Below are 26,562 nucleotides of genomic sequence, written 5' to 3' on the forward strand. Positions count from 1 at the left end.
CCTCCTGCATGCCCCCTACTGGGGATGGAGCCCACAGCCCAGGCATGTGCCCTTGACAGGAATCGAACCCGGGACCTTTTAGTCCACAGGCCGATGCTCTATCCCAGCAGTTCTCAACCCGTGGGTCGCGACCCCTTTGGTGGTCGAACGACCCTTTCACAGGGGTCGCCTAAGACCATCCTGCATATCAGATATTTACATTACGATTCATAACAGTAGCAACATTACAGTTATGAAGTAGCAACGGAAGTAATTTTATAGTTGGGTCACAACATGAGGAACTGTATTTAAAGGGCCAGAAGGTTGAGAACCACTGCCACTGAGCCAAACTGGCTTGGGCTCACTCTTAACAATGGAGACTGCTCCACAGCTATCCACAATGTTCTTGTTCTCTTTTTGTGGCTACAGACTATTCCACACGGTGCAAACACAACGTAACTCATCCCACCAGCCCCCACAGAGAGACATTCTTTTGCTATCATAAACAGTGCTCAGTAGATGCCTATAAACTTCTGTAAGTGGTATTTCTGAGTCAAGTAAGACCAAATGAATTATTAACTCTGACAGACACTGGCAAGATGCCCCCTGCGGAAAACTAATACGCATTCACCAAGCATGTATGTGTGAGTTCTGTTTGCCCACATCCTTCCTAACATGGATGGGCTTCACATTTTTTTTATCTTCGCCAATCCCAGATAAGTGAAATTTCATTTAATTGAATTTTTTTTAAATGTGTTGCATGAATTTATTTTATATGGGTTGTCTGTTCATATCCTTTGACCATTTTCCTACAGAGTTAGGTTCTTTTCCTTACGAGTTGTAGTTCCTTATGCATTAGGGAAATGAATCCTTAATATCTAACATGAAGCGAAAATATATTTTTCCAATTTGTAATCTGTCTTTTGTTCTGCTTTCAGGGTTTTTACTATGCTGACTCTTCTCAGGTAATGAATTTGATCAATCTTTTCCTTATGGCTTCTAGGTTTTGCACCACACTTAGAGCTCCCCTTCCTACTGCAGAGTTACAAAAAATATGCTCCTTTGGACTACTCTAGAGGCCAGTCATCTGTGAGCAGGGAGAAGCTCTCTTCTGTGGTTATGAATTACATCCTGGCCATCATATGCATATCGGCCATTATGTATGCAACCAAGATTTAATTTTTAAGTAACTTTTATCTCCTGATACTCGGAGACAGCATTGTCTCGTGACAGTCAGTGGGGCAGGCAGTGCAGGACTTGTTTGCCTTATTTTTAAGAACAGGACACCAATACCCAGAGAGGTTAAATGACCCCCGAAAGCCATGCACTGTGGTTCAGACGCAAACTGAGGACTCCCGAATGCCAGAGGTTGTTCTCTCCTCCCCCCGCACCGCCTCTCTTAACAAAAGGATGACGTCCACATGCATTAAGATCTTAAAGGACGTCTCCAAAGTTATGTGAACAATAACTTTTCTATTAAGAGACAACACAGTCTTTATTTAAGTGGGTCACACAGTGGTCCAATTAGTGACTCAACCTCAATGCCATGCCAATGTTCTCACCACTCGACAGAAGTCCGTGTTCCTACGGTGTGCCTCTATCACCCTACAAAATGTAACTGAAAAGAGATGTATAAAGGACAACATAGGGAATAATATTGTAATAACTGTGTACAGGTGGGTGCTTGAAATTAGGGGGACCACTTTGGAAAGGAGATGGTTGTCTAATCATTATGCCATACACCTGAAATTAATATAAAATAATATTGAATATCAACTATCGTTGAAAAATAAAATAAAGAAAAGAGAGCCCTAGCTGGTTTGGCTCAGTGGATAGAGCAACGTCTGAAGGGTCCCAGATTCGATTTCAGTCAAGGGCACATGCCCGAGTTGTGGGAGGATCCCCAGTAGGGGGTGTGCAGGAGGCAGCCAATCAATTATTCTCTCTCATCATTGATGTTTTTCTTTCTCCCTCTCCCTGCCTCTCTGAAATCAATAAAAATATATCCAAAAAAAAAGAAAGAAAAGAGATATAATGTTCCCAGATCTCAAGACTGGGTCAGTGGCTGGATCAGGAAGAGCAGTGCTTGTCAATGTGGGGAGCAGGGAGAAGGTGAGGTATGTCCAAATCAGGAGGGCTCATTTCAAATGATCACACATACCCAAGTCTTCCCCATCACCCGCACCCCAACAGTCCCACTCCAGGAGTGCTGCGCATGCCCCCTCGGGTGTACTGATAGAAAAATTGACAAAACCATCGTTCCAGCGTCTGTATTTGCACAACCCCTACGAACCACACTCCTCTGCCCTCCAACCAACGCTTTGTCTCTCTTCTGCCCACTCAGTGTCCACGCGCCCTAACCAGGTTAGCGCCACAACTCCCACCACAGGCCTCTTGTTCCTTCTGACCGTCGTCCCACCTCCCACACCCCACCCACCACGGTGGCTCCTTCCCATCCTTCAAGTCTTGGCTTAAATGCCACCTCCTCGAGGGGCCTTCCCTGACCACCCACTAAAGCAAACTCCCCCAGTACGGCTCTAGCTTCCCTTTTATTTTCTCCTTAGAATTGATCATAGTTTTGTTTGTTTGTTTGTTTTTATCCTCACTTGAGGATATTTTCTCTGTTGATATTATTTTAGAGAGAGTGGCGGGGGGAGGTAGAAGGGGGAGTGAAACAGTGACGTGAGCAGGACACATCGATTGGTTGCCCCCTGCACACTCTGATGGGGGAGGGGATAGCAAGGGGGGCGGAGAGGATAAAACCTGCAACTGAGGTATGTGCCCTTGACTGGGAATCAAACCCAAGGCCCTTCAGTCCGTGGGCCAATGCTCTAACCACTGAGAAAAACAGGCCAGGGCGGTTCTTATTATTTTGTTCGTCTATTTTCTTGTTTATCGTCTGTCTTCTCAAAAGTCCTATGAGGGCAGGGACCTTGTCCAAGTCATTATTCTTTATAACTCTAGCACTTAGCAGAGTGCCTGGCAGATAGCAGGTGCTCAATAAATACTGGGTCCATTAAATTTGATTGGATTAACCCCAGCCAATTTTCTCCATTTCTGCAGCACCATCAAGTTTCTAAGCAGCCATGCCACATGGGCTGGGAGGATGGGCACAAGACCAACACCGGCCTCCCCTGCCAGCCCACCTCCTCCCACTCATGGTTAACCACGTGCCTGTGAAAAAAAAAAGAAAGCTTTTTAGCCAGTAAGAACCCAGAGTGGAATGTCTTGAAGGCCACATATCGTCCTCTACTGTTTTCTATCTTTCCTCCTGACTTAACTCCACTGCATTGTGGAGGATGAGATTGGGGGAACAGTGTTAAAATTACACCATTAATAATCAAAAATAGCAATCAAACTAAAAATAACTGATTGTTGTCTACATGTCAGACACTGTGTGAAGCTTGCAATATGAATAATCACATCTAATCCTCAAGAAAGCCCCAAAACCACGTCTTATTATCCCAGTTTTACAAATACAGAAACAGTGCCCAAGGTCATGCAGTCATGCAGCTGGTTAAGTGAAGGAGCCAGGATCTGAACTCAGGAAAGCCATCACTCTTCTTTTTTCCCCATTTATCTGGGGAGGGGGGGCGGGGGGACTTGTTGTTCTAACCATCCATGCACTCATTGGTTGGTTCCTGTATGTGCCCTGGCAGGGATCAAACCCGCAGTCATGGTGTATTGGCACAATGCTCTAACCAACTGAGCCTATCCATCCAGGGCAGCCCTCACTCTTAGTAACCACAAGTACCACCACCATCTAACACGGCATCCTCCTCAGAAATAAATACTTAAAAGATAGCACTTAGTGGAGAATACCAAGCAATAAATTGAATTACTAATGTCTCGAATGCCTTAGCAATGTGAAGTGGGGGTAGAGTTCTGCCCTTCTTATGAACCTGGGAACCAACAGCCAAAGATCTGGAAATGACCTTCTCATCCTTGGAAAGGAGGTAATACCGGAGAAAGTGTAGTAAAGAACTGTTTAGGCCCGGCTAATGTGGCTCAGTGGTTGAGCATCAACCTTTGAACCAGGAGGTCACAATTCAATTCCTGGTCAAGGGCACATGCCTGGGGTTGCAGGCTAGATCCCCAGTAGGGAGCGTGCAGGAGGCAGCTGATCAATTATTCTCATCTTTGATGTTTCTATCTCTCTCTCCCTCCCTCTCCTTTTCTCTCTGAAATCAATAAAAATATTTCTAAAGAACTGTTTAAAAATAATAATAAATAAAAAGAACTATTGCCGAAACCGGTTTGGCTCAGTGGATAGAGCATCGGCCTGCGGACTGAAAGGTCCCAGGTTCGATTCCGGTCAAGGGCATGTACCTGGGTTGTGGGCACTTCCCCAGTGGGGGATGTGCAGGAGGCAGCTGATCGATGTTTCTCTCTCATCGATGTTTCTAACTCTCTATCTCTCTCCCTTCCTCTCTGTAAAAAATCAATAGAATATATTTAAAAAAAAAAAAAAGAACTATTTAGGTTCTTTAGCTATAAAGGATAACTAATGAATAACTCGACAATAATGACAAATCAATTCAATAAGTAATCATCATTCCAGGTTTGGTCCTGGGAGGGGTACTGTTTTAACTCTCTGAGTTCTAAGACCTACAGATGTCCAGATGCAGATATGAAGCACATTCGCTTGTAATCCAAAGCTCCCTGTGTGTGTCAAAGGAAATAACAGGAAATAAGGAGAACGGAGAGGGATGGGTTTCATGGGAGAGGGAGGGTTAAATGAGGCTTCGGGGCTTGTGTTAGGACACGCCTGGGGTGATTAAGAAGGAATACCACTTTCAGGCGATGGAGGGGCCCAAGCCTCCAGGAGTAGAGGGACTGTGTTGCAGACTATTGCAAGGAAGTAATACTGCAAGAAGGTAATTTGGGGGGCAGTGAAACTACTCTGTGCGATATTATAATGGTGGACATATGTCATACGTTTGTCAAAACCCATAGAGTGTACAACACAATGAGCGAACCTTATTGTGATATAAAGTGTGGACTTTGGAGGATGATGATACGTCAATGTAGGTTCACTGGTTGTAATAATATATGTACTACTCTACTGCTGAGGCTGATAATGGGGGAGGGACGCAGGTAGTAGATAAGATCTCCCCTCCCTGTACTTACCCTTAATTTTGCTGTGAACCTAAAACTGCTCAAGTCTATTTAAATATCACACACACACACATACACACATAAAGAAGAACTTGGACACAGCACAAGGGTGAAAAGGGCATCAAGGATGACTCACCAACAGGTGACTGGAAGAAGAATGGTGTCACTGGCAGAGGAGGAAGTTGGAAAGGGGGCTGTTTATTAGAGGTAAGAAGGAAAGAAGATGAGCTCAGCTCAGAACAAGGTGGGATGGTATTGGACATCCACACAGAACAGTCTTCAGGCATTTGGACAACAGTTTGGGGCTGAGATAAGAAAAGGGTCCAGGTGCCAGGCTGGAGTGGCTCAATCGGTTGAGCATCCTCCTGTGCACCCAAAGGTTGCCGGTTTGATTCCCGGTCAGGGCACATGCCTGGATTGCGGGTTAGATCCCTGGTTGGTGTGCGTGGGGAGGGCAGCCAATGGTTGTTTCTCTCTCACTCACATGGTTATTTCTCTTTCACATTGATATCTCTCTCTCTCTCTCTCTTCCTTCTCTCTAAGCATGTCCTGGGATGAGGATTTAAAAAAATAAAAAGGGTATGCAAATTAGAGACAAAAGTCAGCATTCAATGTTCCTCTTTTCCACTGGGTGATAAATTCTGTTTCGAAAAGGAAGAGCATTGTGACACTCTGGAAATAACGATCTTCCACAAAGTCCAGAGTGGCAGCCTCTGTCGCAAAGAGCTGCCGCTGCGGAGGCAATTTTGGTTTCTGTGAGGACAGCAACACCAGGGCTCGTAACCCACGGGTCAAGTTCACGTCTTCCCAAAGTGACAACCAGTCCAGACATGGAGAACGGGCAAGCGATCTGAGGAGCAAGCCACAGGCAGATTTCAGTTTTGAGTAAGATTTTCAGTTTTGAGAAGGAGTAGGAAGGACACTATGACTGAGAAAGGCAGTAGATTCGTCCCACGCAAAACGGCCTCACTGCGAATTCTTATTCTGCCCTTCTCCAAGGGGAGTCAACTGCTCTGTGCCTCAGTTGCCCCATGAATGAAAAGGGGGTAACTGCCTGCTTCATGGATCTGCTCAGCAAAGATGAAGGTGTGTGCCTGGAGCTCACTGTCAGCGATGGTGACTCTCTATTATCGGTTCTAGACTTTTCCAAACCCCAGAGGGGAAAACTGCTGAGGTCTCTTCCTTAGGATCCCAGAGCACTTATTCCTTTAAATAAAAATTCTCTCCAAGTATGTTTGTCAGATGGGATTGTGATGTTTACAGAAGCAGAACATTTTAAACCTTGACGCTCTGAAACCCAGCCCATGCATAGGAAACACACTTTCCGCCGCAGCAAATCATTTACGTCCACGGCCTGGCCTTGGCCCAAGAAGGCTACGCTAAGACATGAAGAAAGTCCTTTTAAAAGTAGGTAAAATGCCAAAGTTATTATTCCTTCAACCATTTGCCTGAAGTACTGCCTGTAATCCAAGGGCATTTGACACGTGTTATCTGCACACTGTTTGGCAAACTTCTCCCAAAACAGGTCATAGTTTCCCAATGCTTCTCAACCATCAGGAAAATGAGCTGACTAGGAAAAGCCAGCATCCGGTCTGTACCTTGTAAATCATTAAGTTGATTTCCTGAGTTTTCATGTGTGTTTGGGCAGAAGGAGACGAGATCTCAGGTTCTGAGCATCCATAAATAGCTGTTTAACAGGCTCCGGTCTCCTACTCCGAGACACCGGAACCCAGAGCTATGGTGACACTCCCCAACCCCCAAACCCCCCAAGCAGTGACCTGGGGTGTCGTGGAAACAACTGCCTTCTCCCAGCCCTTCCAAATGCCACTGTACAATAAGAAGAGCTGCTATGTCAGTAAGAAAAGAGAAGTTAATCATCGGTAATAGCAAACCCTTTTTTGTGTGTGTGTCTTTATAATTTCTAAGGAGCGTAAATTCCCTACATACAAAGCCCCCTGTTCTGCTCTGCACTTTGGACCCTTTGGGTTGTAAGTCTGAGAGAGGAGCTGGGAATATCCACAGCCATGGAGGGAAAAGACTCAGGAGCCTCTGGGAGAAACAGGGCTGAGTGGCAGAGAGAGGGACCCAGAAGACCCATGAGACGGTAGATCACTTATGTCATTTTCTATCATAGGCATGCTTAAGTATTTTTTTTTTTTTTTGGTGCCCTTTTACTGGGAATTGAACTTGAGACCCTTCAGTCCACAGGCCAATGCTCTGAACAACTGGACAGGGCACCATTTTTCTTTTCTTTTTTTTTTTTTTTTTTTTTTTTAGTACTACATACTTATTATTCTTTTTTTTTAAATATATTTTATTGATTTTTTACAGAGAGGAAGGGAGAGGGATAGAGAGTTAGAAACATCTGTGAGAGAGAAACATCGATCAGCTGCCTCCCGCACACTCCTCACTGGGTATGTGCCTGCAACCAAGGTACGTGCCCTTTTACTGGGAATTGAACTTGAGACCCTTCAGTCCACAGGCCAATGCTCTGAACAACTGGACAGGGCACCATTTTTCTTTTCTTTTTTTTTTTTTTTTTTAGTACTACATACTTATTATTCTTTTTTTTTAAATATATTTTATTGATTTTTTACAGAGAGGAAGGGAGAGGGATAGAGAGTTAGAAACATCTGTGAGAGAGAAACATCGATCAGCTGCCTCCCGCACACTCCCCACTGGGTATGTGCCTGCAACCAAGGTACATGCCCTTGACCGGAATCAAACCCAGGATCCCTGAGTTCCCAGGCCGATGCTCTATCCACTGAGCCAAACTGGTTAGGGACATACTTATTATTCTTAAAAATAAGAGGTTTATTATTTTAGTACTTTTTCTGTAAGTTTAAACTTATTTCAAAATTTAAAAGTTTAAAAGAAATAGGCTTCTATTGATGAAATCCTCCATGTTACCATTCCCTTCCTAATCCCACTCTCCAAAAGGCAACAACTATCTATAACTAGGACTATATCCTTTCAGAAATAATATTTTTTTAAAAAAATGAGATCATACTATACCTATTGTTCTGCACGATGCTTTCATTACTTAAATATATAAGGGATATTCTCCATATCAGCTCGTTTATAGCAATGTCCTCCTTTACCAAGCAGGCAAGTATTTCTGAGGGATAAAGTCCTAGAAATGGAACTGATGCATCAGAAAGAATGCAAAGTTTTTAATGTCCTAAACACTGCCAAAGTACCTTTCCAAAAGGTTGTACCAATTTAGACTCCCCACAAAAGTATATGGTGACAATCTATTTTCCCACACCCTGACCAACACTAGATGTGATCAACCTAAGCAAAATTGGTATCTTTGTTGTTTTTAATCCACACTTATCTGATTATTACTCAGGTTTAACATTTTAATATTCACATGTGAACAACCTATTAATAGCCTTGGCCTGTATTTCTACTGGATTTTTTTCTATTGATTCCTAAGAGTCCCATTATACCTATTGCAACTATTTGCTTTACTACTTTGTCTCTGCCTTTTAACTTTATGACACCTTTTTCCTGAAGTTAGACCACTTTTTTCCTTTAGAGTTTCTGAGTTTTATTAAATTTGGTGAGGCCTTTCCTCCTCAGATTATTTTTTTAAATCATCTTACATATGTATATGAGCATTTTAGTATCTATAATTTTAGTTTTGACATTTAATCTTTAATCTAAATGGAATTTACTTGTGTGAATAGTGTGAGGCATATCTCATTTTTCCCTAAGTAGACAGCCAACTATCCCAAAGTCTTTACTACAGTCAATTTCATCATACACTCAATTCCTACCTTTACAATAGAACTGTTCTGGACTTCCTATTCCTGGTCCTACATGACATATTTTGATGTCTGGCTGAACAATACATTAAAAAATGTACTGCCTATTAGTACAGATCTATTTTTCCAGGCGAATTTGATCCGTTTGTAAAAATCAAATGAAGTTGAAAGGCTAGCCTAAACTAACACTTAAAGGTCTCACAACCTATTAGTCTTATTTAGTCATTAGAGCATCAATCTCTGGCCTGGAGGTGGCCTTTTTCCCAGTGATTCACAAACAGAGAAATTTTAGACTCCATGGAATTTTATTTGAATTTACAAATCTCTCACCAAAAACTTTCCAACCCTATGGTTCTACCAAGAGGCCTGAATACGCTCCTCGTGGTCTGAATCTTTCCGTCTTCTCCCCAGTTTTTTAACACGCCGGCTCAGATCTTTCAGAGTTGTAGATTCTCATCCTAAATCACAGTAAACTGGTTCAGCTAGCAAGATGTCATTGTCAAGCCAGAGGATGCTGTATTTTGATAGGCGCTCCCTCTGTGCTGGCCTCCCGCACGGTGTTGCCGCCCGGCGCAGAGCCGGGAGCCTTCTGACATTTCATAGTTGATTCACCTGGCACCACTTGTTCACCTGGAGGTCTGGAGGCCTGAGTTTTAGTCCCCGTCCTACTTCTAACTAACTGCACATCAGATTACGTTATTCTGCCTCTTCTTTAGGCTTCAGTTGCCTCATTTAAAAAATTAGGCAAAAAACTAAAAATGGAACTCCCATTTGACCCTGTGATCCCACTTCTAGGAATATATCCCAAGAAACCAGAAACACCAATCAGAAAGGATATATGCACCCCTATGTTCATAGCAGCACAATTCACCATAGCTAAGATCTGGAAACAGCCTAAGTGCCCATCAGTAGATGAATGGATTAGAAAACTGTGGTACATCTACACAATGGAATACTATGCTGCTGTAAAAAAAGAAGGAACTCTTACCATTTGCAATGGCATGGATGGAACTGGAGAGCATTATGCTAAGTGAAATAAGCCAGTCAATGAAGGAAAAATACCACATGATCTCACTCATTCATGGATAATAAAGACCATTATAAACTTATGAACAAAAATAGATACAGAGGCAGAGCTGCCTCGAAAAAAAAAAAAAATTAGGTTATTAAAAAAGTAAATAAAAAGAAAAAATAAGATAAATAAAAAGAAGAGAAACCTCTTTGGGTGATGGGCACACAGTGCAATACACAGATTTTTGGGGGTTTTATTGTTGTTGTTGTTGTTGTTGTTGTTATTATTATTGCTTTTATAGATTTTGTATTATTATTATTATTATTATTATTGCTTTTATAGATTTTGTATAATGGAACTGTACACTGGAAACCTACATGATCCTGTTAACCAATGTCACCCCAATAAATTTAATAATAAATAAATACATACATACATACAAAAAATGACATTAGAATAGTCATTACTAACTTTTCTTTCCACCATGGGTGACCCTTTAAGAATCTGTGGCTTCTCTCCAAGAATAATGCACTTTTGCACATGGGTATGAAATCATACATTTTCACGGGGTTCACAGACTCCCTAAAGCCTATGTCTGAGCCCTGCCACTAGCTTTATTTTATTTTTTATTTTTTTAATGTATTTTATTGATTTTTTATGGAGAGGAAGGGAGAGGGATAGAGAGTTAGAAACATCAATGAGAGAGAAACATCGATCAGCTGCCTCCTACACACTCCCTACTGAGGATGTGCCCGCAACCAAGGTACATGCCCTTGACCGGAATTGAACCTGGGACCCTTTAGTCCGAAGGCCGACGCTCTATCCACTGAGCCAAACCGGACAGGGCTTTATTTTTTATTTTGAGAATATTTGTATTTCAGCTGAAGACGGTGAGACAGAGGAAGGACTTAGGGCAGAAGTATCAGGAGAGAGCCAGGCAGTGCTCTGCTTTGGCTCCCTAGAAATGCTATAGGAAAGGAGTGAGCCAAGGAGGGCTGCTTTAGCTCACTGAAAAGTCAGAGAAAAGGGGGCCCTGGAGACAAGGTCAGGGGGGTAAGTCCAGGACAAGCTGGCTGCTGCCCACTGCTCCCTGGCTGCAAGTCTCATGGGGGCCCTTAGAACTTAGAGAGAGCCCTAGTCTGTGTGGCTTAGTTGGTTAGGCGTCGTCCTGTGCACTGAAAGGTTACCAGGTTCGATTCCTGTCCGGGCACATGCCCAGGTTTCAGGCTCAATCCCCACTAGGAAGCATGCGGAGACATCCGATCAATCAATGTGTTGCTCTCATCTCTCTCTCTCTCTCTCTTCCCTCCCCCCTTCTTCTCTCTCTAAAAAGCAATACAAATAATTTTTTAAAAAAACTTAGGGAAGAAAGGTAAAGGTAAAGATATAGGCCTGGGGAAGAAAGGCATGGGCATGCTCCAGAGAGCCTACCCTACCACAAGCTTTTAAAAATAACAGAGCATGCTCAATTAATATTTGACAAAGGAGGCAAGAGCATATAATGGAGTCAAGACAGTGTCTTCAATAAATGGTGTTGGGAAAATTGGTCAGATACGTGCAAAAAAGTGAAACTAGACCACCAACTTACACCATACACAAAAATAAACTCAAAATGGATAAAGGACTTAAACGTAAGACTGGAAACCATAAAAATCTTAGAAGAACCCACAGGCAGCAAAATATCAGACATATGTCATAGCAATATCTTTACCAATACAGCTCCTAGGACAATAGAAATTAAGGAGAAAATAAACAAATGGGACTACATCAAAATAAAAAGCTTCTGCACAGCAAAAGAAACCATCAACAAAACAATAATAAAGCCCACTGCATGGGAGAACATATTTGCTAATGTTATATCCAATAAGGGGCTAATCTTCAAAATTTATAGGGAACTCATACAGCTTAACAAAAGGAAGATAAACAATCTAATAAAAAAAAAAGGGCAATGGAGCCCTACCTGCTTTGGCTCAGTGGATAGTGTGTCACCTATGGACTGAAGGGTCCCAGGTTCAATTCGTGGTCAAGGGCACATGCCCAGGTTGCAGGCTCGATTCCCAGTGGGGGCCTGCAGGAGGCAGCCGATCAATGATTCACTCTCATCAGTGATATTTCTCTCTCTCTCTCTCTCTTTCTCCTTCTCCTTCTCCCTCTCCCTTCCTCACTGAAATCAATAAAAAGATTTTTAGGAGAAACCAAGATGGCGGCATTGGTAAATACCAGAAATTGCTGCCTCCCACAACAACTTCAAAAATACAACGAAAAGACAAAACGGACATCATCCAGAACTACAGGAAGGCAGGCTGAGTGGAAGCTCTACAACTAGAAGGAAAGAGAAAAGCACACTGAGACTCAGAGGAGCTGCGGAAGTCAAGTGCAGAGGTACGAAGGCGCACGCAGAAAGGGCTGGCAACTGAGGACGCGGCTGTCTTTTTAAATCGGGAGGGAGTCACAAGCCCCCGAATGCTCTGAACTCCAGTTCCGGGAAGCCTCTGGGGACCCAGACTCATACAGGGAGAAACTGGACTGTCTGGCAGTGGGCAGAACTCGGAACTCGAGGGCGGCTTTCTCTCAAAGGTGTGCTTGCAGCGATTACCTAGGGACACTGACACGCAGGGACTCTTAGGGCATGGCTGAGGATCAGCCATAGCTGTTTGCTCCGCCCTGTTGATTCCCTGAGACCCCACCCCACCCAAGCTGGGGCAGAGGCTTTTGCATATGAATGCCCTGGCCCTTTGCAATCTGAAAATTACCTAACAAACTGCAGCTGGGCCAAACAGACCCAGAACTTCCAAGAGAAGGCCCAAGGCCCCACAGCAGCTTGCATTGCTTCACAGCTGGGCCTCATCTGGGCACCTCCAAACCCCAAACAAGGAAGGAGAATCTGCAGATCTCTTCATAGCTCCTGCTGGGTAGCCTCAGGAAGAGGCTAAATTAGCACCTCCTTAGATCCAAGAGCCAGTGTACCCAGTGGTCAGAGTGGGACCATCCAGATTACAACTCCTCAGATCCAAAAGGGACACACTCAGGGGGTAGACTCAGTGAGCACCAAAGCCCCACTGAAGCAAGTCTTGCCCCAGAAGGGTGTCTCCAGCTCAGAAGTTCTCCCACTGCAGACACAGCTGATTCTCACAGCCAACTGGCCTGGAGATCAATTCCTCCCAGTGATACCTACAACAATCAAGGCTTAACTACGACAAGACTGTGCACAAAGCCCACAAAGGGGTGCACCAAGAGTGTCCACCTCAGGTAATTGGGGAGGCTGAGCCACTGGACCTTATAGGACACCTAGCACAGAAAGCCACTCTACCAACACAGGGAAGCAGCCAAAATGCAGAGACAAAGAAACAGGTCACAAATGACAGAAATGGAGGAAAGCAAACTACTGGATATAGAGTTCAAAACCACGGTTATAAGGTTTTTCAAGAATTTTCTAGAAACCGCCAATAAATTTAGTGAGACCCTGGAGGATATGAAAAAACACCAACTAGAAATTAAGCATACACTGACTGAAATAAAGAATATTATACAGAGATCCAACAGCAGACCAGAGGATCCCAAGAATCAAGTCAAAGATCTGAAATACGAAGAAGCAAAAAACACCCAACCAGAAAAGCAAAAAGAAAAAAGAATCTAAAAATATGAAGATAGTGTAAGGAGCCTCTGGGACAACTTCAAGTGTACCAACATCCGAATTATAGGGGTGCCAGAAGATGAGAGAGAGCAAGATATTGAAAACCTAATTGAAGAAATAATGACAGAAAACTTCCCCTACCTGGTGAAAGAAATAGACTTACAAGTCCAGGAAGCAGAGAACCCCAAACAAAAGGAATCCAAAGAGGACCACACCAAGACACATCATAATTAAAATGCCAAGAGCAAAAGACAAAGAGAGAATCCTAAAAGCAGCAAGAGAAAGACAGTCAGTTACCTACAAGGGAGTACCCATAGGACTGTCAGCTGATTTCTCAACAGAAACTTTGCAGGCCAGAAGGGAGTGGCAAGAAATATTCAAAGTGATGAATGCCAAGAACCTACAACCAAAATTACTTTATCCAGCAAAGCTATCATTCAGAATTAAAGATCAGATAAAGAGCTTCACAGATAAGGAAAAGCTAAAGGAGTTCATCACCACCAAACCAGGATTATATGAAATGCTGAAAGGTATCCTTTGAGAAGAGGAAGAAGAAAAAGGTAAAGATACAAATTATGAACAACAAATACACATCTATCAACAAGTGAATCTAAAAATCAAGTGAATAAATAATCTGATGAACAGAATAAACTGGTGATTATAATAGAATCAGGGGCATAGAAAGGGCTGACTATTCTTTCGGGGGAAAGGGGTGTGGGGGATGTGGGAAGAGACTAGACAAAAATCGTGCACCTATGCATGAGGACAGTGGGGGGGGGCGGGGGTGAGGGTGGAGGGTGGCATGGGAACCGGGTGGAGGGGAGCTATGGGGGGAAAAAGAGGAACAACTGTAATAATCTGAACAATAAAGATTTAATCAGGAGGAACCAAGATGGCGGCATAGGTTAACGCTGGAGTTTGCTGCTTTGAACAACTACTTCAAAAGTGAAACCAAAAAACGGAAGGGACATCACCCAGAACCACAGGAACGCTGGCTGAGTGGAAGTCCTACAACTAGGAGGAAAGAGAAACGCATACGGACACTCAGAGGAGGCGCAGTGCTGAAGTCAAATTCTGAGGTGCGGAGTGCGTGGAGCGGGCTGGCGGCGGAGGGCGCGGTTGGCGTTTTCAATCGGGAGGGAGTCGCAGACTCTGAGCTCCAGATCCGGGCGAGTCTTTAGGGACCCAGACTCAAACGGGAGAAGCAGGACTGTCTGGCTTCGGTCAGAGCGAGTGCAGCTTTCTCTCTGAGCTTTGCAGCGGGTGCTGGGACTCAGAGAGGCAGAGCCCCTGGGGACGGGACTGAGAGCCGCCATAACTGCTCTCTCTGGCCCACCCTGTTGATCCTGTTCGACCCACCCCGCCCAAGCCCTGCACTGAGGCATTTGCCGGATAGCCTCAGGCAAAGGCTAGATTAGCACCTCCCTAGAGGACAGAAGTTCTCTCACTGCTGACACAGCTGATTCTCATAGCCACTTGGCCTGGAGGTCAAACCCTCCCTGGAATTAGCTACAACGATCAAGATTTAACTATAAGACTGCGAACAAAGACCACTAGGGGGTGCACCAAGGAAGCATAACAAAATGCGGAGACAAAGAAACAGGACAAAATTGTCAATGGAAGATATAGAGTTCAGAACCACACTTTTAAGGTCTCTCAAGAACTGTTTAGAAGCCGCCGATAAACTTAATGAGATCTACAAGAAAACTAATGAGACCCTCGATCTTATATTGGGGAACCAACTAGAAATTAAGCATACACGGACTGAAATAACAAATATTATACAGACTCCCAACAGCAGACCAGAGGAGCGCAAGAATCAAGTCAATGATTTGAAATGCGAGGAAGCAAAAAACACCCAACCGGAGGGGCGGAATGAAAAAAGAATCCAAAAATGCGAGGATAGTGTAAGGAGCCTCTGGGACAGCTTCAAGCGTACCAACATCAGAATTATAGGGGTGCCAGAAGATGAGAGCAAGATATTGAAAACCTATTTGAAGAAATAATGACAGAAAACTTCCCCCACCTGGTGAAAGAAATGGACTTACAGGTCCAAGAAGCGCGGAGAACCCCAAACAAAAGGAATCCAAAGAGGACCACACCAAGACACATCATAATTAAAATGCCAAGAGCAAAAGATAAAGAGAGAATCTTAAAAACAGCAAGAGACAGAAACTCAGTTACCTACAAGGGAATACCCATACGACTGTCAGCTGATTTCTCAACAGAAACTTTGCAGGCCAGAAGGGAGTGGCAAGAAATATTCAAAGTGATGAATACCAAGAACCTACAACCAAGATTACTTTATCCAGCAAAGCTATCATTCAGAATTGAAGGTCAGATAAAGAGCTTCACAGATAAGGAAAAGCTAAAGGAGTTCATCACCACCAAACCAGGATTATATGAAATGCTGAAAGGTATCCTTTAAGAAGAGGAAGAGGAAGAAAAAGGTAAAGATACAAATTATGAACAACAAATATGCATCTATCAACAAGTGAATCTAAGAATCAAGTGAATAAATAATCTGATGAACAGAAAGAACTGTTGATTATAATAGAATCAGGGACATAGAAAGGGAATGGACTGACTATTCCTGGGGGGGAAAGGGGTGTGGGAGATGCGGGAAGAGACTGGACAAAAATCGTGCACCTATGGATGAGGACAGTGGGTGGGGAGTGAGGGCGGAGGGTGGGGCGGGAACTGGGAGGAGGGGAGTTATGGGGGGAAAAAAAAAGAGGAACAAATGTAATAATCTGAACAATAAAGATTTAATTTAAAAAAAAGATTTAATCAAAAAAATAAAAATAAATAAATAAAATTAAAATCAAGGGGAAAAAAGGAAACATATGTAATACCCTTTGTAATACTTTAAGCAATAAAACTAAAAAAAAAAAAATCAAGTGAATAAAAAATCTGATGAACAGAGTAAACTGGTGAATATAATACAACCAGGGGCATGGAAAGGGAGTGGACTGACAATTCTTGTGGGGGAAGGGGTGTGGGGGTGCAGGAAGAGACTGGACAAAAATTGTACACCTAGGATGAGGACAGTGGGAAGGGTAAGGGCAGAGGGTGGGGTGGGAACTGGGTAGAGGAGAGCTATGGAGGGGGAAAAAAAGAGGAACAACTGTAATAATCTGAACAATAAAGATTTAATTTAAAAAATAAATCAAAATAAAAATATTTTTAAATAAATAAATAGAAAAGAAATGAAAGATTGCAAGGTAGGACCTTGCTCTCGGCCAGTTCTAAGCCCTTCACAAGTGGTTGTTAAACCACAGCCCCCAAAATAAACAAAAGTAAATAAATAAAAAGCCATTTCTCAAAATAGCTTACCTAACTAACCAAGTGAACCCTTCAAAAACGAAAGTAGAAATCTTAAGACTGAGGAAAGATATCAAGAGTGTCCAAAAGTCACGTCCCACTGCTGCTATAGAACACAAATGTTAGTCTTTAATTCAGACGCTTTTATTTGGAAAAAGAATGAAGGTGCTTATTTCCATTTTCCAGATACCAAGCTCCAGGAAGCCTTCCCACAAGTAAAACAAGAGAAGTTCGAACCACAGCCCATCGTGGGGGGGGGAGAAGTGGAGAGTGTCAGTCAAGAGAGCCCTGGCTGTCACTCCAATAAATTCAATAAAAGGGGGGAGGAGAGAGGTTCCTGGTGAGGAGCAGTGTCACCCGAACCAGTCCCCACTCTTCCAACACCGCTTTCCTCACCTCAGTGAAACAGTAACCTCGACAATGAGGAGAAAACAGACGGGCAGAAGAAACAGCATGATCCGGTAAAATACAAGTCAGTGCTAATCACATGACTTCACATCTTCCTATATTTATTTCTTTATTCAAAACAGCCCATGCCTTCAAAAAAAAAAGAAAGAAAGAAAAGCCTTAGGAACAGGCATCATTGGAAGTAATGGCAGAAGTAGCAGGAGCACCTCACTTCATCTCTATTCTCAGACTGAGGAGACCCAGCTAAGCTTGGTCAATGGATGGAGAAGTCAGTCCTCACTAGTGGCACCCACATTACCCCCTCTGACCCAGGGGAATAAAGGGAGTTTATACACCCCACCTTTACACCTACCCCTCGCCCCCAAGTGGGGAGAACCCCGCAGCAGGAGTCAGCAGCCCATGGGAATCTAGCCTGTTCTACTCGGGTCTGGCTGAATGACTGCCCTCCCAGGGCCTTCTTTACCCCTTCTTAAAAGGAAAGGTTAGAATGAAATCACATGAAATCTCCTGCCTGCTCTAACTTTCGAATTCCGTGAGTCTTACATGTAAACATGTCTTGCCCAAATAAAAGCCCTTCATTTTGTGAAAGAAAGAGACAACAGGCCCCAAATGGAGTCACTTAGGCTAAGCTTCACATCACCAAACCAAGATAATTCCTAATTTAATTACCGTCCAGCCTCTACCAGGAAGGAGTAAAACCTTTAATCAGTCAATCTGCAATTACCTGGTCAGCACTGGTGAGGTAACCTGCTGGACAGACCCCTGCCTTCCCCTAAGGAAGGTGACCTCCCACAACCAATCCCATGTTTGCTGGCATCACTTCCAGGTCCGCTCCCTTGTGCCTATGAAAGTCTTCCATCTTGTACGGCTCCTGGGAGCACCTTTCTATCTGCTACCTGTCCGATTCATGAATCACTGAATAAAGTCAGTATCTTTAAAATGTACTCGGTTGAATTTTTTGAAAAAAACACTTTCAAGCCCCATGTTGCTCTGAATCCCGTGACCGCTCCCCTCAACAACCTGTGCCTAACCTTAACATAAGCATGAGGCATCAGAACTGCAAACCAGGCTGTTGCTCTCCGGAGGCACCAAACCTGGTACTCGGAGTCAATGTGGATTCTCTCAATCCTACAATCCCATGGGGGGCGGGGGGGGGGGAGACAAAAACAAAAACCAAGCCTGCTATCCTTCCCAATGCCCAAACCCAAAGCTTCCCTTTCATGAATTAAAATAATACCCACCCACCCCGGCCTGGTGCAAGGTGCCACAGCACTTCATCTGGCATCCAGGTTTGCAGCTCTGCCCCACCCTCTCTTCTAGGGGAGAAGCCCTGGGTCCTGCCTCCCGCGCCCTCCCCCGGCGGACCACCGCGTCTTCCTCCCCCTCCTCACCTCCCCCGCCACCACCACCCCCCCTCCCCCCCCGCACAGCTCAGCTGGGGAGCAGGCTGCTCCCCGCTCCAAACCCAGGAGACCCAAACCCTTCCCAGCCCGCGGGGAGCGGCACCTGGCGCACCGGGAAGGGCCCACGCCTCTGGAAAGGCGAGGGCGGTCGACTCGCCCCCCGGCTGTGGTCCCAACCCCGGCGGCGGCGGCGCTGGCGAGGCCCCCGGCAGGTGCCCTGTCACTTACCCGCGGCGGCTCCAGACGGCCGCGCGGGGAGGCCGGCGCGCAGCGGAGTTTGCTGACTCAAAGGCGCGGCAGCGGCGGCGAAAGGCAGGAGCGCACGCGAGCGCAGCCCCGCGCTCCCCGCGCCCGCGCGCAGCCCCGCCGCCTGGCCACTGGCTTCCGCTGTCCGGGCCGCGGCCCCGCGCCGCCCAGACCAGGTGCGGCTCCGCGTCGCCGGCTGCGCTCCGCCCTCCCGCCCGCCCGCGGGGGACCAGGCGGCCCCGCGGCCCGCTGGGCTGCGGCGAGCGGTGCAGCCGCGGGGGGGCGCCGGCGCGCCGGAGCCTGGATTCTGCCTCCCGGGCCCCTGGAGTCAGACGAGAGGAAATGCTCCGGCAGGCGGGGTTGCTGAAGCTGCGGGTGTGCAATGGCACCCTTCGGAATCACACTGGATAGCCACCGGGAGCTTGCTACCCTCGTCCCTTACTTAGGGGAAGGATTGATGAATGGGGAGAGGGATGAGTAGACTATGTGATAAACAAAAAGGATAGAACGCTAACCGTGGGATCTAGGTGGAGGGCATACGGGAGTGTACCATAGTCTTTCAACTTTTCCATATGTTTAAGACCTTTCATAATAAAACTTTTGGAGGAAAAAAAATGAGATCTGTCAATCATTTCCCAAATGGTACCTTGGGCTGCGTCTGACCACTTGTTTGCATGGAAAATAAATGACTATGTTACTAGTTTACGTATTTAGTATATATACCCTTTACCATTATTTTAGAATGCGCTCTTTTTACTTTAATTAAAAAAAAAAAAAAGTTTGCTGCCCGGCTGGCGTGGCTCAGTGGTTGAGCGTTTCCGTGAATCAGGAGGTCACCGGTTCAACTCCTGGTCAGGGCACATGCTGGGGGGTTACTGGCTAGTAGTCCCCAGTGTGGGGCGTGCAGGAGGCAGCGATAATGATTCTCTCTTATCACTGATGTTTCTATCTCTCTCTTCCTCTCCCTTCCTCTCTGAAATCAAGAAATACCTATATATATTTTTTTAAAGTATGCTGTAAAACTATGCCGTATTGCCTGCAGCAGCCTCATACATCCGATTGCATCATTTTATCTTGTGCTGGATATAATCTCCTGTTGTTTTGTACAGTAACATGCAATACAGGCTTGTAACCTTGGAGCCATAGGATACATCATATAGCCCAGATGTGTAGTAGATTTTACCATCTAGGTTTGTACACTATGACATTTGCACAACGATGAAATAATATAATGACACATTTATCAGAATGTATTTTCATCTTTAAGCGATTTATAACTGTAATCACTGAAATTGCTAATTGGTGACTATGTGGCAGAATAATAAACATAGCCTAATATTTCATTTTTCAAGCATGAATTTCCTCCTTAAAATATGGCTGGCTGCTGATTATCATTCAGGGCCACTCCAGGCCCAACTGAAAATGTACCTGGCTGCCCTCCACACCCAAATTGATTTTGCATAACAAAACTCCGAAACCTGCAATATTATGTCTTAGGTTCTTGGATCCTGAACTCGCATCGCTGAAATATGAATCAGGTATTTATTTTCCTAAAATTGCACCCAAGTCATAACACACAAGTGAATGTAAACATAATCACTTTTGAAAATAAAATTAAAGTCTGTTTTTCAAATTCTTGTCTCTATGCTCCACAAAGAAAAGCATTTTGACTGGAAAACAAAATGCAGCGTGTGTCTAAGGTCCTACCTAAGAGATTTTGCAAAATTTAAAACTTTTTGAACTTATTGTGGTCAAGAACACAACCTTACAACTGTGGACAGAGCAGCAAAAACCTTTGGCAAGTCTATCAGAGATCATTTGAATATGTTAGAATTATGGCCCTAAGGAAAAGAAGAATATGAAAAGAATTCAAAACAGAATGAAGCAATAATGGATTGTTTAAACCCATTCCATCAGTGTAGCAGCTGGGTGGGTAGTGTTTCTGGCTTAACAATTGTAATTGAACCTGAATCCAGTCACCTGAGCTAGGCCACTGCTACCTTTTTTAGGTTGCGACTTTTTGTTACACTATCAGTAAGCAAGTAAACTGGGACTGTGTGGCGCTTAAGAAATCCTAGTTTGTTAATGAAATCACCATACAATTGTCCTTAAGAAATTATTTTTTAATTATATTTTGATTGATTTCAGAGAGGAAGAGAGAGAGAGAGAGAGAGAGAGAGAGAGAGAGAGAGAGAGAGAGAAACATCAATGATGAGAGAGAATCATTGATCAGCTGCCTCCTGCATGCCCTGCACTAGGGATTGATCCCAAAACCCAGGCATGTGCCCTGACCGGGAATCCAACCCTGACCTCCTGGTTCATAGGTCAACCACTGAGCCATGCCGGCTGGGCAAGAAATTATTTTACCTGTCCAAATCCTGCCTCAACAAGTGACTTCTACATTTACTGGGTTCAAACCCAAGCTTCACCACCTCTCACTCTGTGATCCTGGGAAAATAACAAACTCTCTGGGCCTCATTTTCCCACCTGAAAAATGGGACGATAATGATAGCAGCACTAGCCTCATAGGGTTGTTGTGGGGATTAAGAGAAATAACTCAGGTGAAGCTCTTGGAACTGTGCTGAGTGCATAGTAAGTGCTTGACAGATTTTTTTGTTATGATTATAACTTTGTTATTGTAACTGTTTTTATACCTTGATCCTCTTTTCTAATCTTCCATCTAAAGCTAAGTGCTCTTAGACATATTAAGGAAAGCCACCTCCATTCCCTGCCTCTAACTCATAAGTCATTAAAAAGACACTGAGTCCTTCCTCCATCTCCTAGGAAAATTGCAAAATCCCCAGACAGTAAAAATGAAAGTTGTCTGGACTCAGTGATCGGAAATTATAATTAACTGACATGTTACATTTAAAACTCTAAATTTACCTGAATGGTCCTGCCTTCTTGAGAAACATTGCCATGGCAGATACTCATAATATACAGAAGATGGTTTTTATTATTCATTAAAACAATAATGAAAAGTGAGCAAAAAAATTAAACAAGTGACAAATAAGTTGGATTTTGATTTCTGGTCATTACAAATATAATCTTTTTTCAAGAGTATAAAGACAGCTCTGGCTGGTTTGGCTCAGTGGATAGAGCATCAGCCTGTGGACTGAAGGGTCCCGGGTTCGATTCCGGTCAAGGGCACATACCTGCGTTATGGGCTCTATGCCCAGTAGGGGGCATGCAGGAGGCAGCTGATCAATTATTCTCTCTCATCATTGATGTTTCTATCTCTCTCCGCCCTCTCCCTTCCTCTCTGAAATCAATAAAAATAAAAATATTTTTAAAAGTATAAAGACATACAGATTAATGTGGATAAAAATAACCATTCTTGATTATCAAACTAATGTGTTTTTTCAAAATACCTCTTATGCAGCCCTCCCCAAAGAAAGACTAGAAAAAAGTTCTGAGCCTGGTTACCTGTTTGTAAGATAAAGGGGTGCAGACTTCTCATCTATCTTCCCACCCCTCTGTCTTCTTTACTGTTGTTAGTGGACTACTGTTCTCACAGTTAACACTCCAGACCTACTAACTTTGGCGCTGCCTTTGACCTGCTCCCTTCCCCTGGTCCACTCAGGTGCAAGTCACACACATTTCATGTGGGCAGATCTTGGTGTTACTCACCTGCTTTCCATCCTCCTGCCAAACTCTGACTCTCAGAATCCTGCAGTCACCTCTTCACAGTGGTTTGATTTAGTGGTTTTCAAATGTTTTTAACAATGGGATCCTTTCTTTAAGTTAACCCCATTTATAAAATAGAAACCGTACTTTATTACTATACACTTGAAGATTTTGATTTTGTTTATCATAAAGAAATCCATGGCCACCGGAAGCTGCTTTCTTGAACACCCACATTTGAAGCCAGAGGTTTGTTAATGATTGTTCGAATGTCCTATTAGGGCCAACATCCGATTTATTTCTCTATCTGATGGCTCAATATTGAGAAAAGTCTAATCTACTCCTAGAAGTCTTTCTAACATTTGTAAATAGTTGAAGATGTTCCTCAGTCTAAGCCATTCAGAAGTTTGAAAGAGAATAGTTGAATTTTTTTGTTTCAAAGATGAAGGGCTGGAGGCTATACTTTGGGTGGTGAGCACACAACAGAGTATACAGATGTCGTGCTATAAAGTTGTACGCCTGAAATTTATATAATGCTATTAACCAATGCTACCCCAATTCATTTAACAAAAACAAATTTTAAAATAGGGGGAGAAGATGAAGCACTGGGATATCTAACACATCCTCATGCTCTATCACAAATAGAGAATGCTGGTAAGAAGACCAATAGTGACAATAAGTGCTAACATGTCTATTATGGGAGTTACTGCCACACAGCATGCGGTGTGTTCAGTTGTCTTTGCACATCTGTATAAGAAAAAGCTCCTTTACTCTCACACTGCTACCATACTCTTAACACTTCTGACACCAAATGTGTGGGTTTTTTTAAAAAAAATATACGTACAAAATATCTCTAAAAGGATACATTTAGTGGGTACTCTAAATCCTTCTGAGCCTTTCAAATATTATAGAGTGCCTTCAAAAATATGTAATCAAAGTGAGAGACAAACACTAAAGATACGAACAGACAATTCACAAAACAGGAATTACCAAGAGCTAATAAGGCATGAAAGGAGAATCCATGCCTTAGCGTAGTCGATAATTTTTAATTGGCAGTATCTCATGTTGACTACAGGTATTTTCATGCTCTGTTCATGAGAGTATAAACTCAAGAAGCAATTTTGGAGACCAATGTGGTATTGTCTTATCAAAACTAAAATTGTGTGTATCCTATAAGTTAGCAATACCACTTCTCAGTATGTCTCCTACAGAAACCCTTACATATGTGCCCGGGGACATGTATGTACAAGGATGGGCACTGCAGCATTGTTTGTAACAGCAAAAAACTGGAAGCAAGTTCAATGTCCACCAATATGGGAGTCTATATAAAAGCCTAAGCGACCAAACGACCGTAACGAGCCTAACGACCAGTCGACCAGTTGCTATGATGCACCCTGACCACCAAGGGGCAGACGCTCAATGCGGGAGCTGCCCCATGGTGGTCAGTGTGCTCCCACAGTCAACCTCCCACAGTCCCTCCCCCCCCCCCCAGCCGGCTGGCCCCCCCATAGGCCTCAATCACCAGCCAGGCCGAGGGACCCCATCTGTGCACGAATTCATGCACCAGGCCTTTAGTGTTTAAATAATCCATAATATATCCATGGCATAGAATACTGTGCATCAAATCAAAGAATGAAGGAAGTCTATGTGTATTGATGTTGAAAGATCTTCAAGACATACTCAATGAAAAAATAACACAAAAGAGAAGATAATACAGAGGGCTACTATTTATATGAGCAAAATTAGATTTAGATTAACAAAACTAGTTTCATCCAGTGTTTTTGCTTTTTAATTTTTTTAAAACTGATTTTTAGAGAGAGGAAAAAGGCAGAGGGAGAAAGAGAGAGAAACTTCGATGTGAGAGCAAAACACCAATCCCTGCCTGACCTGGGATCTAACTGGCAGCCTCTAAGTGCCCGGGACAATGCCCAAACAACTGAGGTCACACCAGCTAGGGCAGTTCCATTCAGTTTTCTAAGAACATTCTGTGTGAAAGACAAGAAAGGCATTTGTATTAGTATCTATTGCTGCATAACAAATTGCTGTAAAACTAGCAGCTTAAAACAAGAAGCATTTATTATCTCTCACAGTTTCTGAGAGTCAAGGATCCCGGAGTGGCTTACCAGTGGTTCTGAGAGTCTCTCACGACATTGCCGTAAAGCTGTTGGCTGGAGCTGCAATCATCTCCAGACTCGACTGTGGCCAGAGAATCTACCTCATGAGGTTGCCGGCAGCCCTCTCGGTTCCTCACTGGCTGTTGGCTGGAAACGTCAGTTCCTCAGCAGACAGGCCTTTCCATGGGACTGCTCACCGCATGGCAGCTTGCTTACCCCAGAGCGAGTGATCTGCAGTCAGGGTTGGGGATGCAGAGCACCCAGACAGGCTGCAATCTTTTCTAACCTGTCTTAGAGGTGACCTACCATCTTTTCTACTGTATGCTTTTGGACACACAGACCAAGGCTGATACAGTTGGGAGAGAACTACTTAAGGGCACGAAGACCAAGAGGCAGTCCTTGGGGGCCCTCTTGGTTGACTGACTACCACAGCATCTGAACACTTCCTGCCTCTACAACCAGCTTGCCTCCTGAAGATCAGTAGAAACAGGGGAACACAATTTCATTTTTAGACAATGAGTATCTCCTCAGTCACTCTGGGAATTGTAAACTTAGCCATGGTTTGCCAAGCCCTATGTAGTTTGTAGAGGCATATATGGCTGGCGGGGCGGGGGGGGGGGGGGGGGGGGCAGTGTAAATTGTCTTGTTCTCTTAGTGGTATTTAATTGGCATTTTGCCACATTTCCTGTTGTGCTTATCTGTCATCTAGACATGGTATGCAAGGCACTGTTGGTATTAGTTACTTCATGACAGCTCTCTATTTCCCCACTGAAGTAACTAACCATATATAAAATTCCACCAGTTCTCTACCTATGAGATTACTGGTGCGTGTGTGTTTACATTAAATGTTTTTTCCCCCTGAAGGTTTCCAACTTTATTTTAATAATTATGACATTTTTTCTTAGAGCAGTGGTTCTCAACCTTCCTAATGCTGCGACCCTTTAACACAGTTCCTCATGTTGTGGTGACTCCCAACCATAAAATTATTTTCGTTGCTACTTCATAACTGTAATTTTGCTACTGTTATGAATCGTAATGTAAATATCTGATATGCAGGGTGTATTTTCATTGTTACAAATTGAACATAATTAAAGCATAGTGATTAATCACAAAAACAATATGTAATTATATATGTGTTTTCCGATGGTCTTAGGTGACCCCTGTGAAAGAATCGTTCGACCCCAAAGGAGTCGCGACCCACAGGTTGAGAACCACTGTCTTAGAGTCTTTGTTTTACTATGGGTACATGCTCCAGTGTGTATTAGAGAAGAAACACACGTACGATCGTGGGCATTTGATGCATATAAGAATGTAGCTATACAACTTACTCTTAAATCTGCCTATGCCTAAATAAAAGCTTCTCTTAGTGTACCTACAATTTTAAAATACTGTAAATTTAAGTGATTTGTCATTCCTCCTTCCCAATTTGTTGTTTTTGAAGAGTGGATTTCTTTATATCTTCTTGGGCATCCATCCCACACTTACTAGTAGAGATGATGATTCTTCCTGAACAACGGAATTCTGTACGTAGGAACAAATGGGCTATAAATTATTGATATGGAGTCAAGAAATAATCACACCAGTGTTTCCTTTGTTGCTATGATACAGTAATGAGACAGGTTAGTAAGCCAGGACAAGCAGAATAGGGAAACTGAGGCCATTAGACAAGCAGTATGCAGCCATCTAGTAAATCCTATCTCTAAACCAAGGACACTTAAATGGCTTACACTGGGGTGGGAGAGGACAATGGGGGAAAAACGGGGCATAGGTAATACTTTCAACAAAAAAGATTAAAAAAAAAGACAAGAGTAAATGGCTTACACTTCTCTTACCCAACCAGAGGGTAAATAGCTTAAATCACCCTTCTCAGGGAGGTAGCAGAAATCCAATAGTGCCAATGGCCAACCACACCCACAGACAGATGAAGTTA

General features: G+C 43.7%; 1 protein-coding gene across 4 annotated transcripts in view; it reads right to left on the reverse strand.

The window, feature by feature from the left end:
* The window catches only part of SNX10 (sorting nexin 10), a 61,592-nt gene extending 42,496 nt beyond the window's left edge, over positions 1-19,096 (reverse strand). For 2 of the 4 annotated variants that reach the window (XM_036327820.1, XM_036327821.1), the window contains exon 1: positions 18,877-19,096. The gene's annotated coding sequence lies outside the window, so the exon portion shown is untranslated. Of the gene's footprint in view, positions 1-17,233; positions 17,317-18,876 lie in introns of those variants that run through there. The other 2 variants (XM_036327822.1, XM_036327828.1) reach the window with 2 other exon arrangements.
* Between the last annotated feature and the right edge of the window lie 7,466 nt (positions 19,097-26,562).

Source organism: Myotis myotis, unplaced genomic scaffold, assembly GCF_014108235.1.
Source record: "Myotis myotis isolate mMyoMyo1 unplaced genomic scaffold, mMyoMyo1.p scaffold_m19_p_11, whole genome shotgun sequence".
In the NCBI taxonomy this organism is placed as follows: domain Eukaryota; kingdom Metazoa; phylum Chordata; class Mammalia; order Chiroptera; family Vespertilionidae; genus Myotis; species Myotis myotis.